This window comes from Procambarus clarkii, chromosome 75, assembly GCF_040958095.1.
Source record: "Procambarus clarkii isolate CNS0578487 chromosome 75, FALCON_Pclarkii_2.0, whole genome shotgun sequence".
In the NCBI taxonomy this organism is placed as follows: domain Eukaryota; kingdom Metazoa; phylum Arthropoda; class Malacostraca; order Decapoda; family Cambaridae; genus Procambarus; species Procambarus clarkii.
In genome coordinates this window covers 18,438,887-18,452,223 of record NC_091224.1, presented here as the reverse complement: position 1 = coordinate 18,452,223, position 13,337 = coordinate 18,438,887, and positions in this window count along the sequence as shown.

The following is a 13,337-nucleotide window of genomic DNA, read 5'->3' as shown; positions in this document are numbered from 1 at the left end:
CACGTTTAGCTGTTAAATACACGTAAATATGGTGTAATTGAAAAGATAAATATATTAATTTACTCATAAATTCCCCACCTCTCGCTTTTAAACAGTTCCAGTCAATATTAAACAGGCAATTACCCTCTCCTCTCTCTTATAAATAAGTTACATAATAATTAGTTTAGCACTAACAGATCAGGGGCTTCCTCCCCCCCCCCTCATTTATTTCATTCTCATAGCCATTCCCGTTTCACTCCCAATTGTGCAGTAGAAAGAGGAATAGGGTAGAAAAAAAGCTAGGAGATATAGGAAGGAAAAATAGAGGAATAGGATTAAGTAGACGAAGAGGGACTTAGAGGGAAAAGAAAAGTTAATTTCTCCACTTTTGAAGATACTGAGAAAAACAGATGTAAACAGAAGTGGAAGAGAAGGAAAAGTATCAAGAGTTAGGGATTTTAAAAACTTGATTCTGAACTTTATTTTCCTTCTGGCGAACAGAGACTCAAAACCATTCCCTGATAAAACAAATCGACTTTGGCAACCACACTGCTGCTGTAGTCAATCAGTCGACAATTGACACTAGAGTGCATGTAATAAGTTGGGAGATAGCCTTGTAATCGTTGTATACTGGGAGAGGGGTTCAACGTCACCTTTATTTGGGGAACGACTCAAATCTGGCCTATTGGACATGTGTACACACACCCTCTCAAGCCACCGTGACTCCCCCCAACACACTCTCCTTGTTCTGGGCTGATCTCCTAATTCCCCTTTAATATCCTATCTTTCTCTTCGAGCCGATCTGCACACGGCTCTTCCCCCCCCTCTCTCTCTCTCTCTCTCTCTCTCTCTCTCTCTCTCTCTCTCACTCTCTCTCTCTCTCTCTCTCACTCTCTCTCACTCTCTCTCTCTCTCTCTCTCTCTCTCTCTCTCTCTCTCTCACTCTCTCTCTCTCTCTCTCTCTCTCTCTCACTCTCTCTCTCTCACTCTCTCTCTCTCACTCTCTCTCTCTCACTCTCTCTCTCTCACTCTCTCTCTCTCACTCTCTCTCTCTCACTCTCTCTCTCTCACTCTCTCTCTCTCACTCTCTCTCTCTCACTCTCTCTCTCTCACTCTCTCTCTCTCACTCTCTCTCTCACTCTCTCTCTCTCTCTCTCACTCTCTCTCTCTCTAGGAACCTTCACCAGGGCAAGAGCAATAACATTTGTCATCAGACAAACATTTACATAAAATACAATAAGAAAATATACATATGGTATTGTATCCTAAGCTGCTATCAACCGGAAACACACTAATATCATGTCAAGTTTTTATAAAATAAACTGTACTTGGTTGCTGCTCAATTTTTTGGCCCACAGCCTACTGTCTCCACACCACTCGGGGTTGTATTACTGATATATCAAAATATCTCCAACACGAACAAAAATCAATTTCTCACCTCATACTGCGCCTTTCACGCCCTATGTAAATCAAGCACTCCCTCATACATATCATGGTGTGCATACACTTCTCTGTTCTACATCCTGAGGTCCACCACTAAGAACGTCTGTCTTTGGGCCCTCAAAATTCAGTTGAGTACTCCCACGGTCTTCCAACATCTGCTGCTACTTGAAGTCCCCCGTCAACGCCTGTGAAGTTTCCCTATACAGCTCCATTAAAGAAACGTGTCGCTCCACTACACTCTAACACTGAAGTTCAGCTCCATCTTGAAGATCAGCTCCACACTTGAAGATTCACAATATAATCTTCAGACACCTAGCTCCACCACGAACTTCTTCCCCACACAAACCACAGAAATGACGATGTTCGAAACTTGCCCACGACGCCTCAAATATGGCACTCAATCAGGTCGTCCACATAAATCCTTTTGGACTGTCTCTCAAAGCTTCTCATAGCCCCGACTTGAGTCTACGAAGTCGCCTTGCAGGCTTCACACAGAAGCACCTGCTTGCTTTCCTCCACTCAAGGATTTTTCACCTCAGAGTCCACCCAGGACACGACCACCCTCTAGGCTTCAGGTTGCCTCTAATATCTCCATTATCACTGAGAAATGACGTACGTCGCGTCCTTGGCAGCTTCCTCACCAGCTGTACATTGAAGCCTTCACTCAAACACTTTACCAAGAACGATATTCTTCTTTCTTGCCAGGAGACATTGACGTACGTCCATTCCTGACGACTGTAGCATCTCAAGTGACGCGTTACGACCTCCGTCGGCGTCACGTCATGTCACAAAATGTCGACATCTCTTTTCTACCATCTTCTATAAGATGTTTGTCCTCTCCTTGTATTCTTTTAGTCATAATTTACTGATATTTACTCAATTGACTTCCTTCCCCTGACTACTACTCTAGTTAGGTGGATAGAATAGCTCTCACCTGGCAGATCCACTTCACTAGGTTGCCTGAGGTTCATAACAAGAGGTAGAAGGGGATAGGAGAGAGGACAGCAGAAAACAGTGGAGGGAAGAGGACCAGGAGGAAGACAAGGGGTAGAGATGAACCAGTGTGGGAAAGGTACAAGGAGACATGAAAGCGTGAAGAGGACTGAAAAGGAATTGGAGAGAAATTGATAGAGGTAGAACAGAGAGGGGAGGGGGGGTGGGGTGGGAGGTTAGGAAATAGAAGGGGCCGTGCTGAAGAGGTGAAGATAGAGAAGGGCTTCAGAAGAAGGACGAAGAGAGGAGCACCAGGACAAAAGGAATAATGAGACATAGTTGGTAATGTGTGTCATTGACTGTTGAAATAGTTGTTCATTTGTGTCATTGACTGTTGAAATAGTTATTCATTTGTGTCATTGACTGTTGAAATAGTTATTCATTTGTGTCATTGACTGTTGAAAAAGCTATTAATGTGAGTCATTGACCGTTGAAATAGTTGTTAATGTCAGTTATTGACTGTTAAAATAGTTGTTCATCTGTGTCATTGACGGATGAAATGGTTCTTAAAGTGAGTCACAGACCGTCGAAATAGTTGTTAATGAGTCGTTGTTATCTCGCTAAGCGTGAACAACTTTGTTTTTCACTCCTAGCAGTCCTTTCATCAGAGGGGCAACGTTCTACATCCTGGGAAGAGGAGGGGAGGCTATTCCAGTGGGTCAATCGTTTGGGGAATATGGTGGTTGTGAAGAACGTGTAGGAACGTCCCCACTGACTGCCTCCATCAATGAACTTGGAATCATAAAGCCCCAGTGACATCTCGTAAGTTCTGTGGAAGGATCTCTGCCACTAATTCAATAGCAGCACAACACGAGGCCAAAAAGCAAGCAGTTCTCTCTGCGTTGTTTTGCGTAGAGAGGCTCCCACGGAGCACCGCTGTGAGTGGAAGTACTAGTGCTATTAATCAATTCACTCTGGTTATTCTTTCCATTCCGAATATTCCGGTTGCCCGAAACGCTATGCGTACTAGTGGCTTTAGGTATTGTATGTACTACCTCTATCTATAAATCAGAATGTTTGTAACTCTGCATTTATGTATGTACTTTTCCCAAATAAAATATTAATTATTATTATTATTATTATTATTATTATTATTATTATTCGAGTTCACGAGTTCAGTGACCTTTGCAAAAATAAGTATATATAATTAAAAAACTAAGCAAGTACCTGTCTAAAATTTTCCAAAGCCACTTGTTTCAATCACGTTACTTACTAGTACCACTGTAATATAGTCTTATCTAACATAGTCTAGTGAGTTCCCAATCAGGACATACAACTGAAGTCCTTCTCTTCCTCTTAATATACATCACTAAAAAAGAGTAAAACTATGTTCTTATTTTTTTGACTAAGCCTGAGAGGGATTTTATAATAATAATTTATATCTTTCTTCTTACTGAGTGGCAACCTTTTGTTGCCAGGATCCTAGCTATGGTTTATCAAGAACTAGTCACCACAACTTGTGATATCAACAACGTGTTTCCATAACACTAATTTCGTGTTATCAAGACCTGATTGCCATATGACTGACTGTACGGTAGAATCAGACCAAAGCCACAAATATCAAGAAACATTTGCCATGAAAATCGGTTTGTGTTATGTTAAGTTGCCATGATTAGGGAAGTATTAGAATATTAGAGAAAGCAATAATCATTACGATCTAGTTGCCATGATCTGTACGTCAGAAAAGGAGCAATAAGGCAAAAAAATTAAGACATTGTAACTGTATATTGTCACTAGTCTGAGATAAGGACGTTGGAATGAAGATAAGTGTCTCAGAACACAATACCTTGACGCTAGGACGAAGAGGGAATAGGGGAGAGAAATGGGTAGTAAAAGCAAAATAACAACAAATATTTAACAAAAAAGGTAAAGTGAATTTAAATTTAAAACAAATTAAAGGTGAAAGGAAATTTGCTTCTATCAATGATATGACAAATAGAAACATGTCATTGAGAAAAGAAGTGAATCACAACAATCTTGTAAATTTAAATATATAAAATATGGCTTCAAGAAATTACCCTTCACAGGAATCTCTGAATATTTTGATAATTGAATGTAAAAGATTTGAATAATCGCGTGTATAACAGATGTAAATAAGGAAATGAAAAAGCAAAATGCGCAAAACAGTAAATAAGTGTGGTAAGAGGAGAAGGAGCTCGCAGGGGCGTGGTAATGAGCTCTCTCGAACAAAAGGAAGCACTAATGATCTCCCGATTACAACAATGTAGCGCAGAGAGCGGCTATATTGATCTGACGCGGGTCACAACACCGCTCCCCCATTTCCCTCTCACATAATTTGTTTTTTTTATACCTTGATAGATATAATCTTACATATATACATATATGAAAGTCATTTTGAGGCAATGGAGTGATTCCCATTGCCATAAGACGCTTGCCTTAACTGACTCGGCCGGGGTGGTACAGTAGCTCCACCAACCAAGAACTCTACTGGGTCCTCTAGGAGGTTTTAGGAATCTCGCAAGGCAGGTGTCTGGGAATCATCAGAACGCCGGTTCAAGTCTCTCTACCACCACAAAATGATTTTCATTGATATATCACGTCACTGTGATTTCATTGCAGTATATATATATATATATCTATATAAATAAAAATTTAAATGTTCGATTGTTCAAAATCGCTAATCTCCGAAAGTTTTTCACCGATTGCTTTGAAATTTTCACACAAAGTTATATTCGCATCCGAGCGGGTTTTTATATACATACAATATATATATCCCGTCTGTGACGGAAAAAAACATGCTTTTTTGAAAAACTGCTTTTTTTAAGTGTTTTTCATGTAAGGGAAATCTTCGAAACCTCCTTACCGATTGCTTTGATATTTTGACACAACATTGTATTCGAATAGGTGCGTATTTTCATATACCTACTATATACATACCTCACCTGTGACAGGAAAAACATGTTTTTTTTTTTTTTAAACAGCACCATCTGTCGGACGTAAGAGCAACACACACTGTAATCTCCGAAAGATCTTTGCCGATTAGTTTGAAATTTTAACACAATGTTCCATTCGAATACGCGTGTGCTTTAATATACTTACTATAGAGATGACACTCCTGTGACAGGTAAAAACAGGCTTTTTTTTTACAAAGAGCGTCATCTGTTGCACGTAATAGGAACCAACTCTATACTCAATATGTTACAATTCCATTTCAGCGTTTCTGATTGCATTGATAAATTGAATTTTCATAGATTTCGATTTATTTTTATTTTGATTGAATTATTTCATATGACAATGCATTGGAATTGAGCTGTGTTGTTTACCATACCGTTCATTTCATAGGTATAAGTACAGATGCCACACTTGTGGCAGGTAAAAACGTTCTTGCTTTTTTTTCAGAAACAGAGCGATCTGTTGCATGTAAGATCAACACACGCTATACTAAATATGACACGATTCCATTTCAATGTTTCCGATTGCATTGACATATTTAATTTTCATAGATTTTGATTTATTTTCATCTTGAATTCATTATTTTGTGTGATATTGCGTTGGAATTGAGGTATGTTGTTTACCATACCGTTCATTTCGTGTGTATAATTTATTTTTTGTTGTTTTTCATTTCATTTCTTAAAATGTTTTTCTTTTATTTCAGTGATCGGAACATCAGACTAATTGATGTTCCCAATTTTCTGATGGGAACATCGGATCATTTGGGAACACATCGGAAGAGGGATTGGGGAATGGTGGGGATGACGAGGGGACGTAAGTGGGGGATAGTGAGGAGGACAAGGGCACAGGGGAGGGGGTATTGGTGGGAAGGACAGGGGACGGGGGAGTTGGGGATGGTTGGGACGAGCAGACAGCGGAATGGAGAATGGTGGGGAGGAGAAGGGGACAGGGCAGTGGGGAATGCTTGGGAAGATTATGGGACGGTAGAGTGAGGAGTGAGGAATGGTTGGGAGGACGAGGTGATGGAGGGGGGTGGGAATGGGGGGGGAGGACTGGGAGACAGAGGAAGGTTGTGGCCGGGTACAGCTAGTGTGTGTGTGTGTATATATATATATATATATATATATATATATATATATATATATATATATATATATGTCGTACCTAGTAGCCAGAACGCACTTCTCAGCCTACTATGCAAGGCCTGATTTGCCTAATAAGCCAAGTTTTCCTGAATTAATATATTTTCTCTAATTTTTTTTCTTATGAAATGATAAAGCTACCCATTTCATTACGTATGAGGTAAAAAAAAATTATTGGAGTTAAAATTAACGAAGATATACGACCGAACCTAACCAACCCTACCTAACCTAACCTAACCTATCTTTATAGGTTAGGTTAGGTTAGGTTAGGTTTGGTAGGTTAGGTGGTCGAAAAATCATCAATTCATGAAAACTTGGCTTATTAGGCAAATCGGGCCTTGCATAGTAGACTGAGAAGTGCGTTCTGGCTACTAGGTACGACATATATATATATATATTATTAAATATGACCGAAAAAGTAAGTTTAATAATTCTAACACGAATTTTCTCTATCTTTCGTACATTTCTTTTCACTGTTGGTGGTAATTCAAAGATCAATTCTCCAAAATTCATTTTTATTTCTAGTCTGACGCGACACTTGAGCGCGTTTCGTAAAACTTATTACATTTTCAAAGACTTTAGTTTACACATACACAACTGAATAGAACTTACACATCTCCGATTTGTTTATATCTACATTTGAGTGAGGTGGATGGGGTGAGGTGGCATTAATAGGGTATTAATTTCATCAACACAAGACAGAACACGAAACAATGGCGAAAATGAACCTCATACTCTCTGACCAAACTAAATTCCAAAGGGTAACGAAGGACACTACAGCCGAATTAAAAGCAAAGGTCAACAAACTGATAGAAACTGTGAACGCCAAGAAATCCGGACTCCACCTGCCAAAGATTATTGGGGAATATAAACCTGGATATGCGTATGGAAATGTCAAGACACACAAGCCTGGAAACCCACTTCGGCCAATCATTAGCCAGATACCCACACCCACGTACAGACTGGCGAAGCGACTCAACGGCCTGCTGGCTCCTTATGTCCCTTGCGCCTTCAGCCTGAAGTCTCCAAAGGAGTTTGTTGACTTACTGCGGGGCACACGGGCCACAGGGATAAGAGCCTCGTTGGACGTGGAATCACTGTTCACCAACGTACCTGTGGACGAGACAATCGGGATGATAGCCGACAGAGTGTATTGTGATCCAGCCTGTACTCCTCTTGACATACCAGAAAATATTCTAAGGAAAGTACTCCAAGCTTGTACTAAAGAGGCACCCTTCTTGAGCCCGGATGGGCACATGTATAAGCAAGTAGATGGGGTCGCCATGGGTTCTCCCCTAGGTGTCCTGTTTGCAAACTTCTACATGGGTACCATCGAGCAAAAAGTCCTAGTCGACATGAACTTGAAACCGGCCATATACTGCAGGTATGTTGACGACATTTTTACACAGGTACCTGATGTCAGACATCTGCAGGAGCTGAAGGAGGCGTTTGAGCAGAGTTCCGTGCTGCGTTTCACTTACGAGATGGAAAAGGATGGGAAGCTTCCCTTTCTAGATATAACAGTCATGGAAAAGAGCGGAGGTTTCCACACTGCAGTCTACACTAAGGAAACGAACATAGGAATGTGCCTAAATGCCGACAACGACTGCCCAGATAGGTACAAAAGGAGTGTTGTTAACGCATATGTCGACCGTGCTCTCAGCCACAGCTCAGAATGGAAGCAAGTCGACGAAGAACTCTGTAGGGTAAGGCAGGTCCTAGTCAACAACGGCTTCTCCAATGGTTTCGTCGAAGACATCATAAGAAGGAAAGTGAAACGCCATGCAACCTCTGAAGAGACAACTAACACAACACCTATACCCCCTATTAGACTATTTTACAGGAACTTCTTTTCCACAGCTCATAAAAAGGAGGAAAGGGTCCTGAAAGATATTAATAGAAACGTTATCCCTACAAACAAAAATCAGAGGATACAACTGACGATTTACTATAAAACCAGAAAAACGGCCAACCTACTCATGAGAAACTCTCCAGACACAAAGCAGAACGCTTTAAAAGAGACCAACGTCGTCTATGCCTTCAAATGCCCACTTGGGGACTGTAAGCTCCAAAAAATTGCATAATTGATACATTACATGGTTAATCTTGGGTACAAGTCCAATATATCATCAAGTGTTCCAGTACTCATATCGTAATTACAGAGTTCAGCAAACCTTAGCCCAGGAGGGCGAAAGTCAGTCAGTATGGGACTGTGTAGGTGCTGACCTGGAAGAGCGTGTGGGGAAGATCTGGGCACCTAATCTTCCCCATATACCTTGGGAAGTATATATATATCTCCCCCGTATCAACCTACCCTGGCTTTGCGCCCTGGAGAGGCCACTCCAGACCAGACCGACATCAGAGCGCAACTCCATAGTCTCCTGAGACTGATGGATGCCTACTACCTGGGGAAGATTAGGTACTGATTAGACAGATACAGTTGGGCACCTAAATGTGCTCAACTGAGTGGTCATCATACAACTGACCATTCACCACACACACCTCCCCACAAATGAATCACTCCCGAGAAGTGATATATTTAGTACTCCGGGTATGTCCTCGAACGTTGTGTTCCCCTACCAGTCCTGGTTATTACAGAGGGACAATAACCCCATCCAAGAACGGCTGTGACTTTATTGACATCCTGTTACAACATTTCCTTATTTTACAAGTCATATATTATCATGAAAAGGTTAATAAATTGGGCGTTACATCGCTCGTCCTAATAATAAACAATCCCATTTGAAAATCCTTCTCGCCTTTCAGATAACTTTTACAATATCAGAAGATTTTCCCTTCAAAAGGAAAATTTCAATAACAACCCCATTGAATTATTTCGTAAGGCATTTCAGAGCGTCATTACGAGACATCTCACCTCTTTTCCCACGCTAACATGTATTAGTCAAATTAAGGCAACACACAACCCTAGCGCGACTCGGCGCGGTAATGGTTCCCAATGACTGTTAATGACGCCAATATGAACTGTCACAGGGGTTGACCACTTGAAGAAACGACGGGCAAGGAACCGCACGTCCGGAACCGTCCCGGTCTTCCGTCACTTGATGCAATAATCACACAACTACGCCTGTCCCAAAAAGCTGTTTGAGATGAGCTATTTGTAACAGGTTTTTGGAAATAGTATTGTCACATTATTTAAGAAAGCATTGCTAATGGTTTTATTTTTTATGCTACATTTCTTGTGAGATTGTAGAGTATTGACTCATTGTGAGGTTGTTGCTGTGAGATGCATCTGAGTGTGAGGTAGGAGCTCAAGTGTTCAGAGGAGCTGTATGAGTGGTGCTGTGAGGTGGGATCCGAGTGTGAGGTAGATGCGAGCAGGTGGGTTGGTACTGGAAGAGTGCAGAGTAAGTGGGAGGGTACTGGGAGAATGTGAGAGTAAGTGGGAAGGTACTGGAAGAGTATGAGAGTAAGTGGGAAGGTACTGGGAGAGTGTGAGAGTAAGTGGGAGGGTACTGGAAGAGTATGAGAGTAAGTGGGAAGGTACTGGGAGAATGTGAGAGTAAGCGGGAGGGTACTGTGAGTGTGAGAGTAAGTGGGAGGGTACTGGAAGAGTATGAGAGTAAATGGGAGGGTACTGGTAGAGTGCGGAGTAAGTGGGAGGGTACTGGGAGAGTGCAGAGTAAGTGAGAGGGTACTGGGAGAGTGTGAGAGTAAGTGGGAGGGTACTGGGAGAGTACAGAGTAAGTGGGAGGGTACTGGGAGAGTGCAGAGTAAGTGGGAGGGTACTGGGAGAGTGCAGAGTAAGTGGGAGGGTACTGGTAGAGTGCAGAGTAACTGGGAGGGTACTAGTAGAGTGCAGAGTAACTGGGAGGGTACTGAGAGAATGTGAGAGTAAGAGGGAGGGTACTGGTAAAGTGCAGAGTAACTGGAAGGGTACTGGTAGAGTGTGAGAGTAATGTTGGAAAGTTCCAACAGATACATTCTTATTGTATCATAATACATCACTATTGTATACTAAGTACAGTATCTATTAACCCTACTAACTGTAGTACTAATATAAATTAATATTTTCTATCTGCGCGTCTTTTACTAAAATTCTCACCACATCGAGAGGTGTTATTGCGTCAGATAATATCCACCAGCACATAATTATTGTCAACATGTTAGAGAATTGAATAATATTCTCAACTTTTATCAGTATTCTTTATAAGAATTAATCTCAGATAATATAACAACTAGTGATTCAATAACCACGAATTATTAACTATCACTATATAATAATTTTATCTGTTATATCCAAACGTCATGGAGGAAATAGAAATTCTCTCCATTTCTCGTTAAATTTCAGAATATATTTCATTTACGTGATTTAGGAAATCCAGTATAATTTGATAGCCTCATGAACTTTAGATGAGAATAATTTTCTTGTTTAATCATTATCCGATATATTGTTGCTACTAACCAATTTATCAAATTATTTATTTATATCTTAGTAAGAGTTACTAATTTTATTCGAGGAAGAACTAGCCTCGACGAAATGTACTGGGAGTACTTTACTTCTGGTATTAACCCCCCCATTTGTGAAGGAGGGAAAGTTTACTCTTTGAATAACAATTTAATTTACAGTCCATTAATGTTCAAGGAATAACTATTAATAGTTACATTATCCATAGGCCCTGGTGTTTCAGTCCTTTTCTATTATTCATTTATCTGTTTCCCTTTTCAGTAAAAATAGGGTGGTCCTTCGATTAATTTAAATCAGTTAATTAAACATCAATATATTGGGAGTAAGCTTTCTTCCCAACAAGTAAGTGGGAGGGTACTGGGAGAGTGTGAGAGTAAGTGGGAGGGTACTGGGAGAGTGTGAGAGTAAGTGGGAGGGTACTGGGAGAGTGTGAGAGTAACTGGGAGGGTACTAGGAGAGTGTGAGAGTAACTGGGAGGGTACTAGGAGAGTGTGAGAGTAACTGGGAGGGTACTGGGAGAGTGTGAGAGTAACTGGGAGGGTACTGGGAGAGTGTGAGAGTAACTGGGAGGGTACTGGGAGAGTGTGAGTAACTGGCAGGGTACTGGGAGAGTATGAGAGTAACTGGCAGGGTACTAGGAGAGTGTGAGAGTAACTGGCAGGGTACTAGGAGAGTGTGAGAGTAACTGGCAGGGTACTAGGAGAGTGTGAGAGTAACTGGCAGGGTACTAGGAGAGTGTGAGAGTAACTGGGAGGGTACTGGGAGAGTGCAGCACACCACAGCCCACAAAGCGGGCCACACAAACACCAACTTCTAGCAAGGCAAAGAACATCTGGTCTATATAATCGCCAGTACAAAGCCTTGACGCTACAGAAAGAATAAAAAACTTATTTTGAGAAGGAAATATAAAAGCCGACTGGGGAAAAGTTTCGACGGCTGGGCCTTGATGCCAAAACTTACTCGAGAGCATTTCAGATAACTAAGATAGCAAAAATGGTTTCAACAAAGTTGTTAAAAGCAGAATCAAAAGACGTGGGCATGGGAAATTGATCATTGTGGAAGGTCGAGATATATATATATATTATATATATATATATATATATATATATATATATATATATATATATATATATATATATATATATACATATATATATATATATATATATATATATATACATACATCACACGGTGCAAGTGATCATTGTTTTATCTTTCACTATGTCATGGCAATTAAGAATGGTGTTGAGAATGATGTAGCTTAATACCTCCGTCTTGCAAATAAAGTGTAAAACGTCTACTGTGTATTCGTGGTATGTCCAATGTAGCATATATTCCGGAGTGCACAGTCTCCTGAACCGCCTTTGTATTGATACATAACATTAGTACACCTCAGTTTGTCATAGGAGGCAGAGATGTTCTTTCTCATAATGAGGGAAGATGTACGAGGGCTGATATTATATATGACAGGACGAATCTTGGTGTTTTCACTGCAAGGTTTACAATTCCTGTCAATTATATCACGTATCACCTTCTCATCCTTCGTGTCTGAGTTTTTATATAATACCCTATAATATAATACATTATGATATCTTCCCTTAGGGCAGATTTTCAACCCCTGGGGCTTGATTATCCTCATTCAGATAGCGGCCTATAGCTTCTTACTTACGATTTCTTTGAATTCGGGTATTGCTATAATCGTTGTACTCTATAATATACATTATAGTATATTATAAAAATACATTTACTCAGTCATACAAGAAGGGTGAGAAGGAGATATGAGATATAATTGACATGAATTATAATTGACAGAATATTTTATCGAGCGTCCAAATATGTCTGTTTTCTGAACTTGCATAATAATTCATATTATATTCTTTTTATAATATGTATACACCGTGCACCAGGGTGCACGTGTACCTCACCAGGGTGCACGTGTCCCTCAACAGGGTGCACGTGTACCTCACCAGGGTGCACGAGTACCTCACCAGGGTGCACGTGTAACTCACCAGGGTGCACGTGTCCCTCACCAGGGTGCACGTGTCCCTCACCAGGGTGCACGTGTCCCTCACTAGGGTGCACCCTGAGTTCTTACAGGAGTATAGTATTGTAGTGAGTATATAAGAGTTCTTACATTCGTGTACAGCCACTAGCACGCATAGCGTTTCGGGCAAGTCCTTTATCCTAATTTGCCCCGGAATACGACCCGCTAAATCGTTTAAAAAGGCTACAGTTTAGGATTGGCGCCCAGTAAATCCTCCCCGGCCTGGATACGAACCCAGGCCAAAGCACTCGCGAAACGCCAGGCGAGTGTGTTACCACTTCACCACGAGGACTGATAAACGCTCTATCATCGCTGATTAGGGCGCAGGAGTAATGCGTAAAGACGTATTCTCTTAATAGTGACATTCAGAGGATTGAACTCTTCTCTCTGAAGAGTT